Genomic DNA, 15479 nt, shown 5'->3' with positions numbered 1-15479 from the left:
TTAATATTCCTGAAGTGTGTCAGGTTTTTTATAATGAGCTCTTCAAATCTAAATGTGAATTATGTAACATTCCACTACAGACATTCTGTCTAGTGAACTGCTTCTAAAATGTAAAATTTCATGTTTAGCGATGGGGTGGGGGCCAAAAACACCAAACCACAAAGCAGAGAAAACAGATATGCCTTTTTTTTTAAACAAAACATGAAGGTTTCAGCAGCTACAACAGAACACACACACACTAAACACATACTATAATACACATTTGTGTTCTTTCTTTCCCCCTTTTCTCATATAATCCTACAATAAAACAGCTATTACTTATTGAGGGTCCACTATTTACCAAGTACTATGCTATAAGTTTTTCTGGCATTATTTGATGCAATTCATTCAACTATTTGAAGAGTCCAATATAATTATCTACATTAAACAAATGAGGAAACTGAGGCACAAGCCAGCTTAGGAGCTTGTCCAAAGTCACATAGCTAGTAAATAGTACAGCACAGGGCAAGTTACAAGACGCTCATCTCTCCAACTTCCCTCAAAGCCCTCCCAGATTTCCATCAGTGGGTGAATGGAAAAACAAAATATTTGTACCATGGACTATTGCTCAATGTATAAAGGAAATATAGTACTGATACACAGTGCAATGTGGATGAACCCTGAAAACAGCAAGCCAAGTAAGTTAGACAAAATATGCTGCACATTGTATGACTTCACTTATATGCAATATTCAAAATAGACAAATCCTTGGAGACAGAATGCAGATCAGTGGTTGCCAGGGGCTACGGGAGGGGCATAAGGCTGAGGAACTGCTTAATGGGTATGGGGTCTTCTTTGGGAGTGATGAAAATATTCTGGAACCAGACGGAGGCGAAGTTGCACAACATCGTGACTACAATAAATACGACTTTAAAATGGTTAATTTTATGTCATGTGAATTTCACCCAAATTAGAAAAACAAAACAAAACCCCTCCCAACCTGATATGAGCCTTGTGTGATAACACTAAGGCCACTGGAAATTCCAGTTTAAAAAATAACGTAGTGCTAAAAAACAGATGAAAATGTAGTTTTCCCAAAACCAAGACTTTGAGTTTGTGTGGCAGTAACTGCATGCATTAAAACTCTATGTCACTATTGGCATGTTTTGTGATTTGATGTCTTACTTAGCTTCATCCAAGGTATAAGGCATAGAAAATGGGACATTTATCAACAAGGCCCAAAGGTTTATAACAGTACAGACAAGAAGCCTCAGTTTCCTCATCAGTAAAATGGGAACACCACCACCAAGTATGTGAGATTTAGAAGATAAATGAGATTTGGGCATTAAAAAGCCTAGCTCAGTCTATAGCATGCTACCTTTATCTTTACAAAAAGATACACAGGATAAACAAACCAGATAACACGCAAGTTGTTTTTCATCACTTAGTGGTGATGTGACTGGGTGTCAGGGTAAAAGGGATATGGCAGAGGGTGATACTTCTCAGGATACAGCTTTTTGCATAATTCCCACATTTGGAAGCATATTAATGTTCTACATATCTGAAAAAAAATAAATTAATAGGGAAGGTAAGGGTGAGCGTAAAACTAAAAGTAGACGGAAGCAAATCAATTCAATTGTATGTTAAACAGACATCGTAAGCACACTTGCTAAAGAGGTGGAGGAGAAAAAACTATCAAATAACATAAACACAGAATTGGATGACACACACCCAGTCTTGGGTAGAGTTGAAGCAAGAGCAGCAGCAAACAAATTCTGAGGTCTTTTTAGTAGGCTTGTTTTCTGTAGTGTTATGAGCAAAGCAGAAGAAACTATTTTCGATGTTCTATAGAATGGAGCAAAGGAATAAATGCACAAATATTGTTGGGAGCCAAGCTTCTCCTATGGGACAAGGGATGTTAAAACATGGAAAGGAAAGCAGGAAAGAATGCTAAAGTGATAGATTGCAAATTGTAGGTTTCAGAGTAAACTCGGGATTTGTAAAGTATGCATGCATCTGTATATAAATGTATAGATATGAATGTATGTATGTGTTGATATGCAACTATTTCCTATCTCTGTCCATTAAGAGGGCCTAGGAGCAAAGATACTCTAGCAACAATGAGATAACTAATACTTAGATTTTGGATTCTGCTATCATTTTCCAGCAAAAGAAACCAAGGCTTCTTGGGGGAAATGAATTATTTCAGAGCTGGCGCATGGCAGGTACAAAATGAGCCTGAAATATCTTGTTATTCCAGAAATTAAGTGCTCAAAACAAACAAAAAATGATGAGAGAATTTTATAAAGGACGCAGAAGGCATCATGAAGAGTTCTTGCCAGCCTAATTAGGAATTATTTAAACACTGCTATAATTAAGGATGGTAATAAATAATAAACCATTGAAAAAATAGAAATTCACAAATCTATACTGATGACAGACAGACATACCAATGGGGTAAGAATGGAAGGCTGTTTTGCTTATAGCAGAACAGGTGCTGACTGGTAAATACCGACTGCTGGAGTTATAAAATCAACATTTTGCTGCCATCAGAGCCATCAGAGTAAAGACTGGTCGGGCAAGAATCATCAACAGATGCTAAGTCCAGGGAAAAATGTTTGATAAGAAGCAGAATATGTGCAGGTCTTAAACTGTCTTCCCACTTACTGTGTATCAGTTCCAAGGGAAACTTTGTAATTACATAGTGGAGAAATTGGACAAAACCTTGTTAACAAAATGAACTTCAACAAACAGGGGCCGATGGACAGCATGTGATTCCCTGAGCGGAGCGCAACATCACTATGCAGTACTGTGTAGTCTTCTACCCAGGAATCTAATCAGATTAGGCATTTAAAAAATGGGAAGGGGAGAGCTGTATTCATTGAAAATGTAATAAAAGACAAAGAGAAGCTGTGGAAATATTTTAGATTAAAAGAAATTAAGCAGAAATAACAACTAAATATCATATCTATACAGGATATTATACTGGAGAGAAAAGAAATGTTAGTCCCCCAAAATTATTGAGCCAATTGATAAACTTGAATATGAATAGTAAGTTAGGTAAACATATTGCGTTAATGGTAAATCTATTTAACTTGAAAATTTTCCTGTGATTATATAAAATAATATAGCTGTTTTTAGGAAACACACTAAATATTCAGGAGTAAAGGGCCAAGATTCAGATGATTCAGAAAAAAATTCATATACATGTATACTTGTATGTGTATGCATATATGTGTGAATATATTTATACATACATGCACAGTGAGAAAACACACAAATGATCAATCAAGATAAAATATCAGCAATGGGTGATACTAAGTAAAGGGCATAGGGTGTTTTTTGCATATTCTTATGCCTATACTTTTTCCTGTAATTGTGAGATTATTTCCAAATTAAGAAAAAGGAAAAAAAAAGCCTAGCTCAAACTCTAACACAAAGAAGTATGTAATTAAGTCAGTTCTGGCCTCACTTTTCTCCTAAGTTCAAACCCATTCCAGCTCCCTCCTTGGGCTTTCTAATGCCCAAGGCTGGCTGAGTTTAAAATTCGTTTATGGCTGCCAGTTCTGACTCCACCTCCACCCTGTAACTCCCCAGACTGCCAAACTTGGAAGAAGTCTACGGACCAAAGTTGCATGGAACAGGGTCCTTTCTTCCTGAGCTCTAAACTCCCCCTCTAGACTGTATTCCATGTCCACTCAGACTTTACATCCTCCTGCCCCCTGAACCACTGCAGGTTCCTTTAATTACTCAGCCTAAGTAGGCCTTTTGTAGATTACGCATCTCCCTCTCCATCCCTGGGACTATGTCATTAACCTGTCAATCCTTTTTTTTTTTTTTTTTTTTTAAATGTCAAAGGCTATCTGATCTGACCATGGCAATTTGGAAAAGGCCTAAAATTCCCCCACGCTGCATATTTGATCTTTGCAGGGTCAAGACAATAGTTAAATGTAAGGCTTTGCAGGAACCCAATGAAAGCAGTTCTATAAAGCTGCTGTGGGTGTGAAAGGTACAAGTGCTATAGAAACTTTTGGCAAAATATTGAGAGATGCTGCATCTTTCTGCTAATAAAGGACCACCATCATTGAAGCAGATGTACAATCATCATCTTCTTTACCAAACCTTTCAAGAAAAATAATACATTGATAGGACATATTCCTAGCTTTAAAACTTTGAACCCCACAAAACTGATAGATTTACAGCCTTGCTATGGATCCAGTCAAAGGTCTCTTGCCATAACTGTAACAAGAAAGAGGAGAAAACAAATCACAAATATGGGCGACTATCTTAGTCTAACAGCTCATCTTCATGATGTGGCATTGTTAGTTATATTTACCCCACATTATGAAAAAAAGTAAAATTTTAGGCAATTTATAGAAAGCCTTATAAAATCCATTTTCTATAATAGGATAAACCAAATGAGAAAGTAGGAGCAAAGAGACACAAAAAATTAGAAATGAAGATGAAGGCAGAAGCAAGAATAAGACATCAAAAACATTGATACGGCTGTAGAAGACAGGCTATATGTTTGACTATGAGATTCCTAGAAGCCAAAGCAAAGAGAGAAAAGATCAGTTACAATTTCACAAAACCTATAGAACTCTTTTTCCCCTTTGGGCCAGAAGTGGAGAAAGAAAACTATCTATCAGTTTTCATGAAATCGACACTGTGGTATCACAAATGGTAACATAAGCAATGTCTCTATAAAATTCTAAAACAGAATGTGCCACATCTCTTACTGTACGCTGAGATCATAAAACTAACACTGACAGCATAATACAAGTAGTAACAATTTTAAATAGGGTCCAAACAATGCGGCCAAAATCCATTTAAGTTGTTTATGAACAAGGCATATTTTCTTTTTATTAACCAAATTGAAAGGTAAATAAGGGGGATCTTGCGACACAGTATCTGATGGTCTAACTTTTCTAGGGTATAATCTAGAATTAAACAAACTAATCTTTCTTATCAGTTTACTCATCTGTAAAATAGAATAATAATAGAATAATCTCATAGGTTTATGTGAAAGTATTTTTGGAAAAATAAAACGCTATGTTCCAGAAGGCAGCACTCTTGTTATTCAGACATCAGTCAATCTCTGGCAAGGCAAAGAGGGAGGGAAGACAGTGTGCTTCTGTAATCAAACTCAAAGCTAACAAAAGCCAGAACCGGGTTTTAGCAATATTAAAGGAATTTATTTGACAGCAACATGGCATACTTAGCAACATTTCATTTAACTAATGGATCACACAGTTTCGTTAACTATTTATAGCACCATGAAAATTCATTACATAAACTCTTACAGTATCAGAAAAAAAAACAAGTGTATAAACCTAAAATAATTCCGCTAGTGTTTTCAATAATTGGGACCCCAGTTACATCCAACCTTCTAAAATTCTCACCTCTAATTTTACAAAAACATATTGACCAGCAGTTGGCAGAATCTAAAGCAGCAAGCTGTCCAAGGGTCTGGGCTGGAAGCCTGCCTAACTCCGCCATTGACTGCCTGGGTCAATTTAGACCTTTAAGCTCTGTAACCAGCCTCGGCCTCAATTTCTTCCTCTGTAAAATGGGAATACCTTTTCATTTCACTGGGCTTACAGGAGACCAAAATGCACAAAGCTATATAAAATGTCACAGCTGCCTGCCTTGCGTTCAGCTCATTCTCTTCTCCCACCTCCCCTTCTCATCCTCTTTTTCTCTACCCTGTCATACAGCTGTGGCTCTGTCTGCCCAGCAGGCCTTAAACTGTCCCAACCCTGAGTGGGAAAGTGCCCTATACACCTTTGCGTCCACACCAGCCCCCTGCACAGGGCCTGCCATGTTGTATTGGCTGGCAACAAATATTTAAATAAGGAAACAAATTCACTGATTCATTGAGCAAGAAGTTATTAAACACCTATTCTTTGATAGACCACTGTTCCAGATGCTCAGAAAGAAATAAAGATGATATAATTCCAACTGCAAGGTTCTCAAATTGTTAGGGAGGGAAAAAGAGACAGTGATTGCATGGCATGGTAACAGTTGGTATGAGAGAAATCATAGGAGTCTCAGGGATGCAGAGGATAGGCACTGCCTCAACCTGGAGATGCTACAGGGTGGAGTGAGGCAGAGTTAGCAGTGGGGACGCAGACGGTAGACTTCCGAGAAGAGGAGATCCTTGAACTGAGTTCAGGAAGACTAGTAAATGTTAGTCACCTTAAGAAGAAAAGCTGTGGATGTTAGCATGAAACAGAGAGAAGACATAATCAATCCTGGGAACTCAAACAGTTCATCATGGCTGGGTAGCAACAAGAGGCAAGTCTGCAGAAAGAGACAGAGGCCAGACTGCAGTGGGCCTGAATTCAGATCCTGCTAGCGAGGGGCTTGAAAGGGGTGCTGTAAACCCAGTGGTGTACAGCCCAAGGAGGCCCCAAGAAAATCCACTGGGGTGGGAAAATCAAACTCTACAATGCGTAAGATTATTTTTAGCTACAAAAATAAATAAAGGTTTATTCATTTAATATGCAGATCAATAGTAGCACAGGTATGTACCATATTCCAAAATTCATACACTGGTGAAGACCTCAAAAATTACTCATTGATTCATTGACTACTCACAGGTGACAGGGGCCACCACAGTGGGATAACAGGGGAGCAACTGATACAGATTATGTTCTTGCAAGATGGTGCTTGTCCAGGAATCACCCAGGGACCGAGGGCCAAGCAAAAGACTGCTGCGTGAAGGGAATAAATTTAAAAGCACACATGCTTCCATTTTCTTTTCCAAAGAGGTCCTAGATAAATGAATCTTAAAAAAAAATAAATAAAGGTAAAAAGCAAACATACCCAACTCCTTCAGAACATAGTCATTAAATCACAGGTTCTGTCAATCAAATCAGGTCAACACACACTTCCCAAACACTGACTCTGTGTAAGCAGACCCTGTAAATGCTGGAGGTACAGAAGGAGATTAAACAAGGCTGGCCACAGCTACAGCCTCCCAGGGCAGGGTCTGACCTCAGGTGCTCATCACACCTGCTCTCCAACATACAGGTTCTAAAGGGGCATCTCCCTCATTGGCCTTTATAGCGACGATACCATTCCTCATTTTAACCCGACTCCACACCAGCCAAGTGAGGGGAGGCAGGCATACTGTGTTTATTTGTTCTTGGAGACCGAACGCCCTGTGCTCATCCCTGTTTCCTCCACAGAGTGTTTGAGCAACGTGAACTATTGCTATTCCCTAGGGTCTAGCAGGGAGAAAAGACAAGTATTTAACACCGGCCTCCCTGTGAAGGGGATTTTAAATAAACAAATGCCGCATTTGGCAGCTTCACCTGCTGATTTACCTAAAATATATACCGCCATTATTTACTCTCCCTTCCACAAGCTGCATTTCATTATCTTCAAAGTTGACAATCAGAAAGAGAACAGAACCAACACCTTAAGTACCAAGCCTAGCTAGTGCAACAGATGTCCCCAAGCTGCTCCACTTTACGAGTGCCCCTGGGCAGGGACTCATCTTGAACCATCCAACTCTCAGTGACTGTCTGGGTCCCAATGACAGATTCCTCCTGTAAGAGTGTTACCGGCTGGACCCACTCAAGGTCGCTGCTAATAGATGCCACCTTCTCCTTCTGGAGGGAAGAGAAAGACAGGTGGCAGGCTTTCTCTCATCACTGATAAACTATTTTTCTTCTCGCTCCCCTCAAACATATTTTTACTGCCTTTCTTTTGACAAAAAGGGCTATCATCTTCCTTTAGCTTGCTAAATCTCAATTACTGTAAAATGGATACATGGATGGCTCAAATTTTCTCCACAAAAGGATCTGCGCTTGACGGGAAGCAACCGAATTTCCACAATTATCTCCCTGACAAAAAGCACACGCAACAGCGATAACCGTGTTTTCCTGAAGCCATAAATGAGAATGGAGGCCCTGACAAAGGATGTCTTTTTGTTGTTGTTTCCCGATTTGTGAATGTATTTATTGGAACCATCTCACAAAAACGTACAAAGGCAATCACACTTGGAAAGTAATGAGCAAATCAGCAACATGGAAAAGCCTCCTCACTCTTTCACCCTGCGAACCACGACAAACTCAAACTCCCCTGCACAGGAAGCCTTCCCTGACCACCTACCTGCACTCTCTCCTTACACACCACACCGCTACCTACGAGGAAGAGCACGGTGGGCAGCTCCCGAATGGGAGCTACAGCTGGAATCACCTGAGGAGCTGCTGCCCATCCCTGGATTCTTATTTAACTGGCTCGAGGTGCCACATGGGCACTGGGATTTTTTTTTTCTTTAATTTTATGTTTTAGAGACAGAGTCTCACTCTGTTGTGGGATAGAGTGCAGTGGTACAATCATAGCTTACTGCAGTCTCAACTCCTGGGTTTGAGGGATCCTCCCACCTCAGCGTCCCAGGTAGCTGGGACTACAGGTGCATGACACTGCACCCAGCTTGGCAAAAGGAGATTTAAAAGCTTCCCAGGTGATTCTAAAATGCAGTCACATTTGGCAAACACAGGAATAAAGGTTAAGAGAACTTGGCATGACCCCTCTCACTTGGGTAGGGTTGGGCATGTTATTTAACTCCCACAAACCTGAATATGTTCACTGCAAAATGTGATGACTCTGAATACATGCCACATCTGACTACAGTATTAAATGATGTAATCCACATAAAATGTTTATCTCACAGTGGTAAGCGCTGGTGGAAAGCAGAGAAATGCCCCTCCCCAAAGATGCCCAAGCCCTAATCACTGGAACCTGATGTAGATGACTGAGATAATGAAAACTGGGGCTTTTGAACTCCTGAGATTTAGATGACATTCGAGGTTTTGAATAGAAGAGACCAGAGAGATCCTGGGTTGGGGGGATATATACTGCATGAAGGGTGAACGCTGATCTCTGGGTGGGAGAGCCGACAGTGGTAGACAGAATGGTGACCCCCACAGATGCCTCCTCCCTAGCTTCTGGAGCCTGTGAACATGTTGTCTGTCACATGGCAAAGGAGTTGTATGTGTTACTGCCCTGCTCTTCCTTTCACCCCAGTCAAGTCCCAGATGGCTGGGCCCAGGACAGATCCCTCCCCAAGGACAATCTGCTGCCTGACCAGCAGTCACAGTTCGGCCTGACAGAAAGAACTACATCCAAGTTGAATATATAAAAAGATATGCATATTCTGTCTTTCAAGAATTTGAATTTGTTAATGCAGACTCTATCCACAGGTAGAGAGCCCAGATAAAGAGGCAGAAGCCAGGAGGCAGCAAGGCCAAGACTTTGCATAAGTTGTGAGTTAGCAGAAGTGAGGACTAGCAGAAGCCACTAGGTAAAGAAACAATAGATAATTAGAAAGGGGAAAGAGATCATTTTCAGTAGAAGTAGAAACTGAAGACACCCAGTGGCAGGGAGCAAACAAAATCCTGTGCAGCGGGAACAACACAATACCTAATCCCAAGAGATACCCAGGATTCTTCCTGTGAGAAAGTCATACCCAGTCTTCACGAGGCCAGGCTCTATGGCTATTCCTAACTCCAGAAAAATTCCCCCCTGCCTTACTGCTATTCATGGCCTTACTATGCCATAGTCCTCCTCATTGTAGGGGCCTGCAACAAACAGCCTGAAGCTCCTATACCTGTCATCGGAACCCTTAGTCCATTCTCGTGTTGCTACAGAGAAATACCTGAGGCTCCGTAATTTATAAGAAAAGAGGTTTATCTGGCTCATGGCTCTGGGGAGGCTTCAGAAAGTTTTTACTCATAGCAGAAGGGAAGGTAAAACAGGAGCAGGCACTTCATGTGGTAAAAACAGGAGCAGGAGAGAGGGTGGGGGAGGTGCCTCATACTTTTAAACCACCAAGTATCCTGAGAACTCACTCACTATTGTGAAGACAGCATTGAGGGATGGGGCTCGGACAATTCATGAGGAATCCACCCCCCATCCTGCATCCAGTCACCTCCCAACAGGCCCCACTTCCAATACTGGGGATTACAATTCAGCATGAGATTTGGGCAGGGACACAGATCCAAACTATACCACCGTTATCTGGTGTCTGGCAAAGAAAAACCATGAGCTTTTTTTTGTCTCACAGACTTGCCCTGGGAGTTCCAACTGTAGCTCCAACAAGTCCCAGATGTGTGACCTTCAGCAAATCTCTTGAAGTCTTTGAGCCTCCCTTTCTACCTCTGGAAAGCTTGGAAATTGGTACCTTACCCATAAGCGTTGCTGAGTAGAATAAATAAGGTAATATATGCAAATTGCCTGGTACTAGAGAAGGTGTTCATTACATATTGTTTGCCTTCCCTTCCCTCTATTTCATTTGCATATACTTCTTTGGAATGAAAAGAAAGGTGTTTCTGATATTTATTTGCTATACCATATAACTATTGATTACTTAATCCATACTTCTCAAAATGAGTTAGGAAACAATTATTAATACCAAAAAATTATTTCTCCTATGATGTGAAATCTGATATGTTCACTTTGCCTGATCTTCAGGCTCTAGTTCGGTATATCTCCCCAAACTCACAACTCAGGTCAGCATCCCTAAGTGAAATACAAGCTATAGGCGGACCGGGTTGGTCACAGACCCCAGAGCACACCTTGGTTATCAAATACCACACTTCCTCACCTATTCAAACTCAGCTCACCTTTGGAGGTGCCAGCGGGAAACTGATGACACACTCACATTAGGATTATTTCTGAAGACTTAATAAAGAGATTATTTACACATGAGTGGGCTAGGTTGAAGAGAAACCCCAAAGGACAGTGCAGTGTCCCAGGGAGAGAAGAGCAGAACTGTTATCTCTACTAGGCCTGAAGGGAAGAGAGGAGGGAAAGGCTAGGAGAGAGGGAAAGGCTAGGAAGAGAGGAGGGAAAGACTATGAGGGAACCCTGTAGAGACAGTTCCTTAAAAGGAGCAGTGACCTTCAGTCTAGGAAGCAGCAAACCCAAGGCCAGCCAGCAGGGAGAAAGAAGCTGAAAGGGAGATAAAAAACACAGAGACTTACCTCTCCTTTCCTCTCCTAAGCCTCCTGCTAGGACCCAGCACTGGCTAATCCCCATAAGTGGCCAAAGGGTCAGAAGGCCCACAGAGGAAAGAGTCCACACAGGTCAGCTTCCCAGAGCAGGAGAATGGGGCAGAGAGAGCCCCTGGAGGGGCAAGCAGGAGACAGCCAAAGGCCCAGGTGAAGCCCTCCCGCTCCAGTAAGAATTTCCTATCACAGCCTATATTCTTCAAAATTCCCAAGGAACTGCATGCCTTTATGTCTCCTATAACAGAGCATAAAACAGAAGGGAGAAATGAAGAAAAGGAAGCAATTACCTTCATGAGAACCTACTAGGCTTCATGTTCTGTGCTAGGCAGTGTACACATTCCCCATGCCGTTACTTCTTTACAATCTGGGAAGGTAAGTATGATTCTTCCCATTTTGAAGTGGTGGAAACAGAGGCACAGAAGTGATAAAGTATCAAGTCCCAGGTCCCGTTCCTATGGTGAATCCAGATCTAGAACCCAAGTGTATCTGATTCCAAATGTCACAACGTTTCCATAAAACCATACTGCCTTCATAGTCATTTCTTATCTACCTGTATCTTGTCCCTCAATGAGCCTAAAGGCCACCTGAAGGCATAGATGGTCTTCTATTTCTCTCGCATCTTCCTTTGCCTTTGTGCTAATAAGATGCAAGAAAGCTCCACATGTATATTAGCTGATAAATAAAATCACAAAATCTTTGAAATCCCCACAATCCTATTTTTTTTCTCAGTTTAAAAATACCATGTTTTGCCAAACACTCAGAAACTTCTTTTCTCTCTTAGAACAGGCTTTCTTTTCTTTTTTTTTTTTTTTTACACACATCTTATATTGGGATTCACAACTCATCGCTCCCACAAGAAATCCCCCCAGGCTCCTTGTCTGTTCAGGCAAGCACTTGGTAAATTCGGAAAACAGTTTAGGTTCATTTCTGCTTGCCAAGTACAAGGCTTCTGGGTAGCCTGCTCTTATGCGAAGCTTTAAAAGAAATATTATGGTCATTTACTTAAGCATATCCAACAATATTTTTTAAAATGGACTCTTTGAAGTATTACTAATAATAAAAACAATAAAATAATTAATGATATGACCATGGCAGCTCTGTATATTTGATATTATGTGAGTGCAATCTTACCTGGTGAGAATTTCTAAGAGGCCCCAAGTGCCTTTCTGACATTTCATCATTAACTCCTTTTGCCTTCTCTGCAGGGTAGCAAAGGTGAGCTTGTGTAGGCTTCAAGAGGAGGTTGAGGCCTGAGGCCCAAACAACTCACTTTCTCCACTCAACACTCACCTCCCATTTAACAGGAAGACAACAAACCTCATCAGAACATAGCAACAGTGAAAGGAAAGGATCTTGCAGTTTTTTAGGGGGACACCCTCGGGTCCCCCTTTGTCTGTGCACTCATTTGACATTTCCTTTCTAGCAATGACTGTCACGGTTTGCCAAATACCTTCTCTTTCGTGCTTTCATTTCATCTTCATGGTGCTGTCCTCATTTTACCGTGGTTGGAGATGATATAAGCCACAGTTTCCAGCTAAATAGGAGTGGACTCCATGCCTTTTGAGTCCAAGATCTTTTCTGTACCTTGTAAATACCACCTGAATTCTGGCTCTATATTATGCTATCTTAATTAGATGATCAGCCCTATTACAGGTACTGCCATCCTGAATGATAGTGAAAGAGCAGGACCTGTTGCTAGTAGGAGAGTTGCCTACAATCTTCCCCACTCCTCCCCAGCTGGTGAGACCACACCTCCTTCCCCACCTGTTGAATCTAGACCACACCTCCCAGACCACACCTCCTTCTCCATCTGCTGAATCTAGGCCACACCCTCTTTCCCTTTCTGTTGAATCTAGGCCACACTCCCTTTCCTGTCTGTCAAATCTAGACCACACCTCCTTTCCTGTCTGCTGAATCTAGGCTACACCCTCTTTCCCTGTCTGTTGAATCCAGACCACCTCCCCTTCCCTGTCTGTTGAACATAGACTACACCTCCTTTCCTATCTGTTGAATCTAGGCCACACCCTCTTTCCTGTTTGTTGAATCTAGGCCACACCTCCTTTCCTGTATGTTGAATCTAGACCACACTCTCTTCCCTGTCAATTCAATCTAGACTACACCTCCTACACCACCTTCTTTCCCTAGCTATGGAATCTAGACCACACCTCCCAGACCAGGCCTCCTCCCCATCTGCTGAATCTAGACTACACCTCCTGTCCAATCTGTTGAATCTCTGCACCTTTGCCCAGCCACCTGATGAGAGCTGTGGGGTCACTAACCTGAATAATAATGCTTTTTCCCTCTCCGGAGGGAACTTCAACCTTTGCTCATTAAAATTTACAGTCTAAATTAGAAGTACTCTTTAGAGATAAAAAGACCAAAATCAAGATAAAACAATACTAAATTGCTTCCAAGAACCAAACTAGTATGCCAGTTAATCCAGATTTGTAATTGGGTTATCCCTAAAAAATGAGCCAGCCTTGATTAGGTGCCCATTAGCTTTCAGCTTCCAGAGAGCAGCAAGCTAGTCCTGCAAACAGTCATTCTTTTGACATCTGTGATTCTCTGGGTATTACCAGTTAATGTCCATGCAAGGAGGAATGGATATATGATCAGAAGAAGCATGAAAAGATCTCCTCCTCTCAGGAATTCCAGGGGGAAACACCCACAGAAAATCACAGGGTTGAAAAAAATTGGTATATCAAATACTCCTTTGAAAAATTTTATAAAAGCTATGAACACTTTCCCAAAGCTCAAGTAAAGAACTTAAGATGTAAAGTGAGGATTTAAAAAAAAAATCAAAAAGGAAACAAAAACTCAATATGTTTTAAAAGCACAATTTAAAAATCGTCAGTACTATATGCACTGACTTTTCATCTTCTAACTTTTTATCCAATCATTCTGTTGGCATATGGCCACAAAATCACAGTAAAATAAGAAATGGCTTCTAATAAGACTGTATGGCTAAAAAGTACCTTTCCATCTGTGTGTCCACATGAAATTCTCTCAATACCCTCAGAAACACACAAAATAGGAATCTCAGTGCTCATTTTAAAGACTGAGCAACTGAGGCTCCAGGAAGGAAACTGACTTACCTACAGCTCCAGTACTAGGAAATGGCGACAACCAAGCTAAGATCAAAGTCTTTAGGCTTCTAGTCTAGGGTTTTAAAGATGAAAAGAAACTCGGATATCAGCTAGACCCATAGCCTAGAGCAAGCTTGTCCAACCAGCACTCTGCCAGCCACATGTAGCCCAGGATGGCTTTGAATGCGACCCAACACAAATTCATAAACGTTCTTAAAATATTATGAAATTTTTTGTGATATTTTTTAGCCCATCAGCTATCATTAGTGTATTTTATGTGTGGCCCAAGGATATTCTTCTTTTTCCAGTGTGGCTCAGGGAAGCCAAAAGATTGGATACCCCTGACCTAGAGTCTTCACTTTACATTGAAGAACGGTATCTTAGAAAGATCGAATGCTTTGCCTGAAGTTACACAATGAGTAAGTTACACAGATCAATTAGCTAGGTCACCTGATCTTTAGTCCACTTCTGGCACCACTGTGGTTCACCGAGCCCATCGTTCATAACATCTGTCAGAGAGAATACTTCCATATGATTTGTATTATTAGGCAATTTGTAGCTTCATTCACTTTTATAAGATTTCTGCTCCTAGAATAAGTTAGTTTTAAAACATTTCAAAAAGCATAAAAGTGTCTTTTAAAATAATTAAAGCATGATAAGACTTCTGCCCACACTTTAGAGGGAGCCCTTTGTACACAACATAATTTACCAAAACTCAGGTAACATAACTTACCAAACTCAATGTTTTCTAGCATTCTAGAAAACATTTTCCTAGAACTCCAGGCACAGGCAAGAAAGAACTCAGACACAGAAGAAATAACTCAGCAGCTGAAAGCAAACAAACCCCAACAACCTGGGCAAATTAATTTCTAGTAAAGAGCTCTACTCAGAGATTTAAAATATAAAGTTAAATACTACATTACCCATGTTGATCATGCTGCAGAGCAAAGCTCCAGAACGGACAGCCCTCCTGGCCCTTATGGGAGCTCAAAGCCACCCCACAAAGAAGGAAGGACAAAGTACACAGCTGAGATCATAATTAGTGACTTTCAGTGATCACCAGAGAAGGGGTTTGGCAAGGAACAATCACATGGGGAGACGCAGTTTAGTGTTCTGCTGCAAACATCATCAGGGCAGGAGGCATTCACACACAGACCCCCGCCACTCCAAACACGTTTATTTACTCTTTCAATCAATGCATAGTATAATTTACAGACTGCGGGCTGTTTGCCATACATTGTTCAGCTCTGAGGACACAGATTATGTTCTAGTGAAGGGTGGTGGACAATAAATCAATCAAGTCTATCAAGTATACTATATGTCAGGTATTGGTAAGTGTTACGAAGAAAAACAAGGATGGGAGGGCTATACGAAGTGCTGGAGAAGAGTA

General features: G+C 41.0%; 1 protein-coding gene across 18 annotated transcripts in view; it reads right to left on the bottom strand.

Moving 5' to 3' along the window:
- Nucleotides 1-15479, bottom strand: part of LOC105495139 (DAB adaptor protein 1) — a 1257833-nt gene that overhangs the window by 298723 nt on the left and 943631 nt on the right. Inside the window, exon 1 of one of the 18 annotated variants that reach the window (XM_011764373.3) lies at nucleotides 15013-15094. The exons of the other annotated variants lie outside the window; for them this stretch is intronic. The gene's annotated coding sequence lies outside the window, so the exon portion shown is untranslated. Of the gene's footprint in view, nucleotides 1-15012; nucleotides 15095-15479 lie in introns of those variants that run through there. 18 annotated transcript variants of the gene reach the window in all.

This window comes from Macaca nemestrina, chromosome 1 (genome assembly GCF_043159975.1).
Source record: "Macaca nemestrina isolate mMacNem1 chromosome 1, mMacNem.hap1, whole genome shotgun sequence".
NCBI lineage: Eukaryota > Metazoa > Chordata > Mammalia > Primates > Cercopithecidae > Macaca > Macaca nemestrina.
Note: the sequence above shows the minus strand (reverse complement) of the source record. Positions and strands in the feature narration are given on the sequence as shown.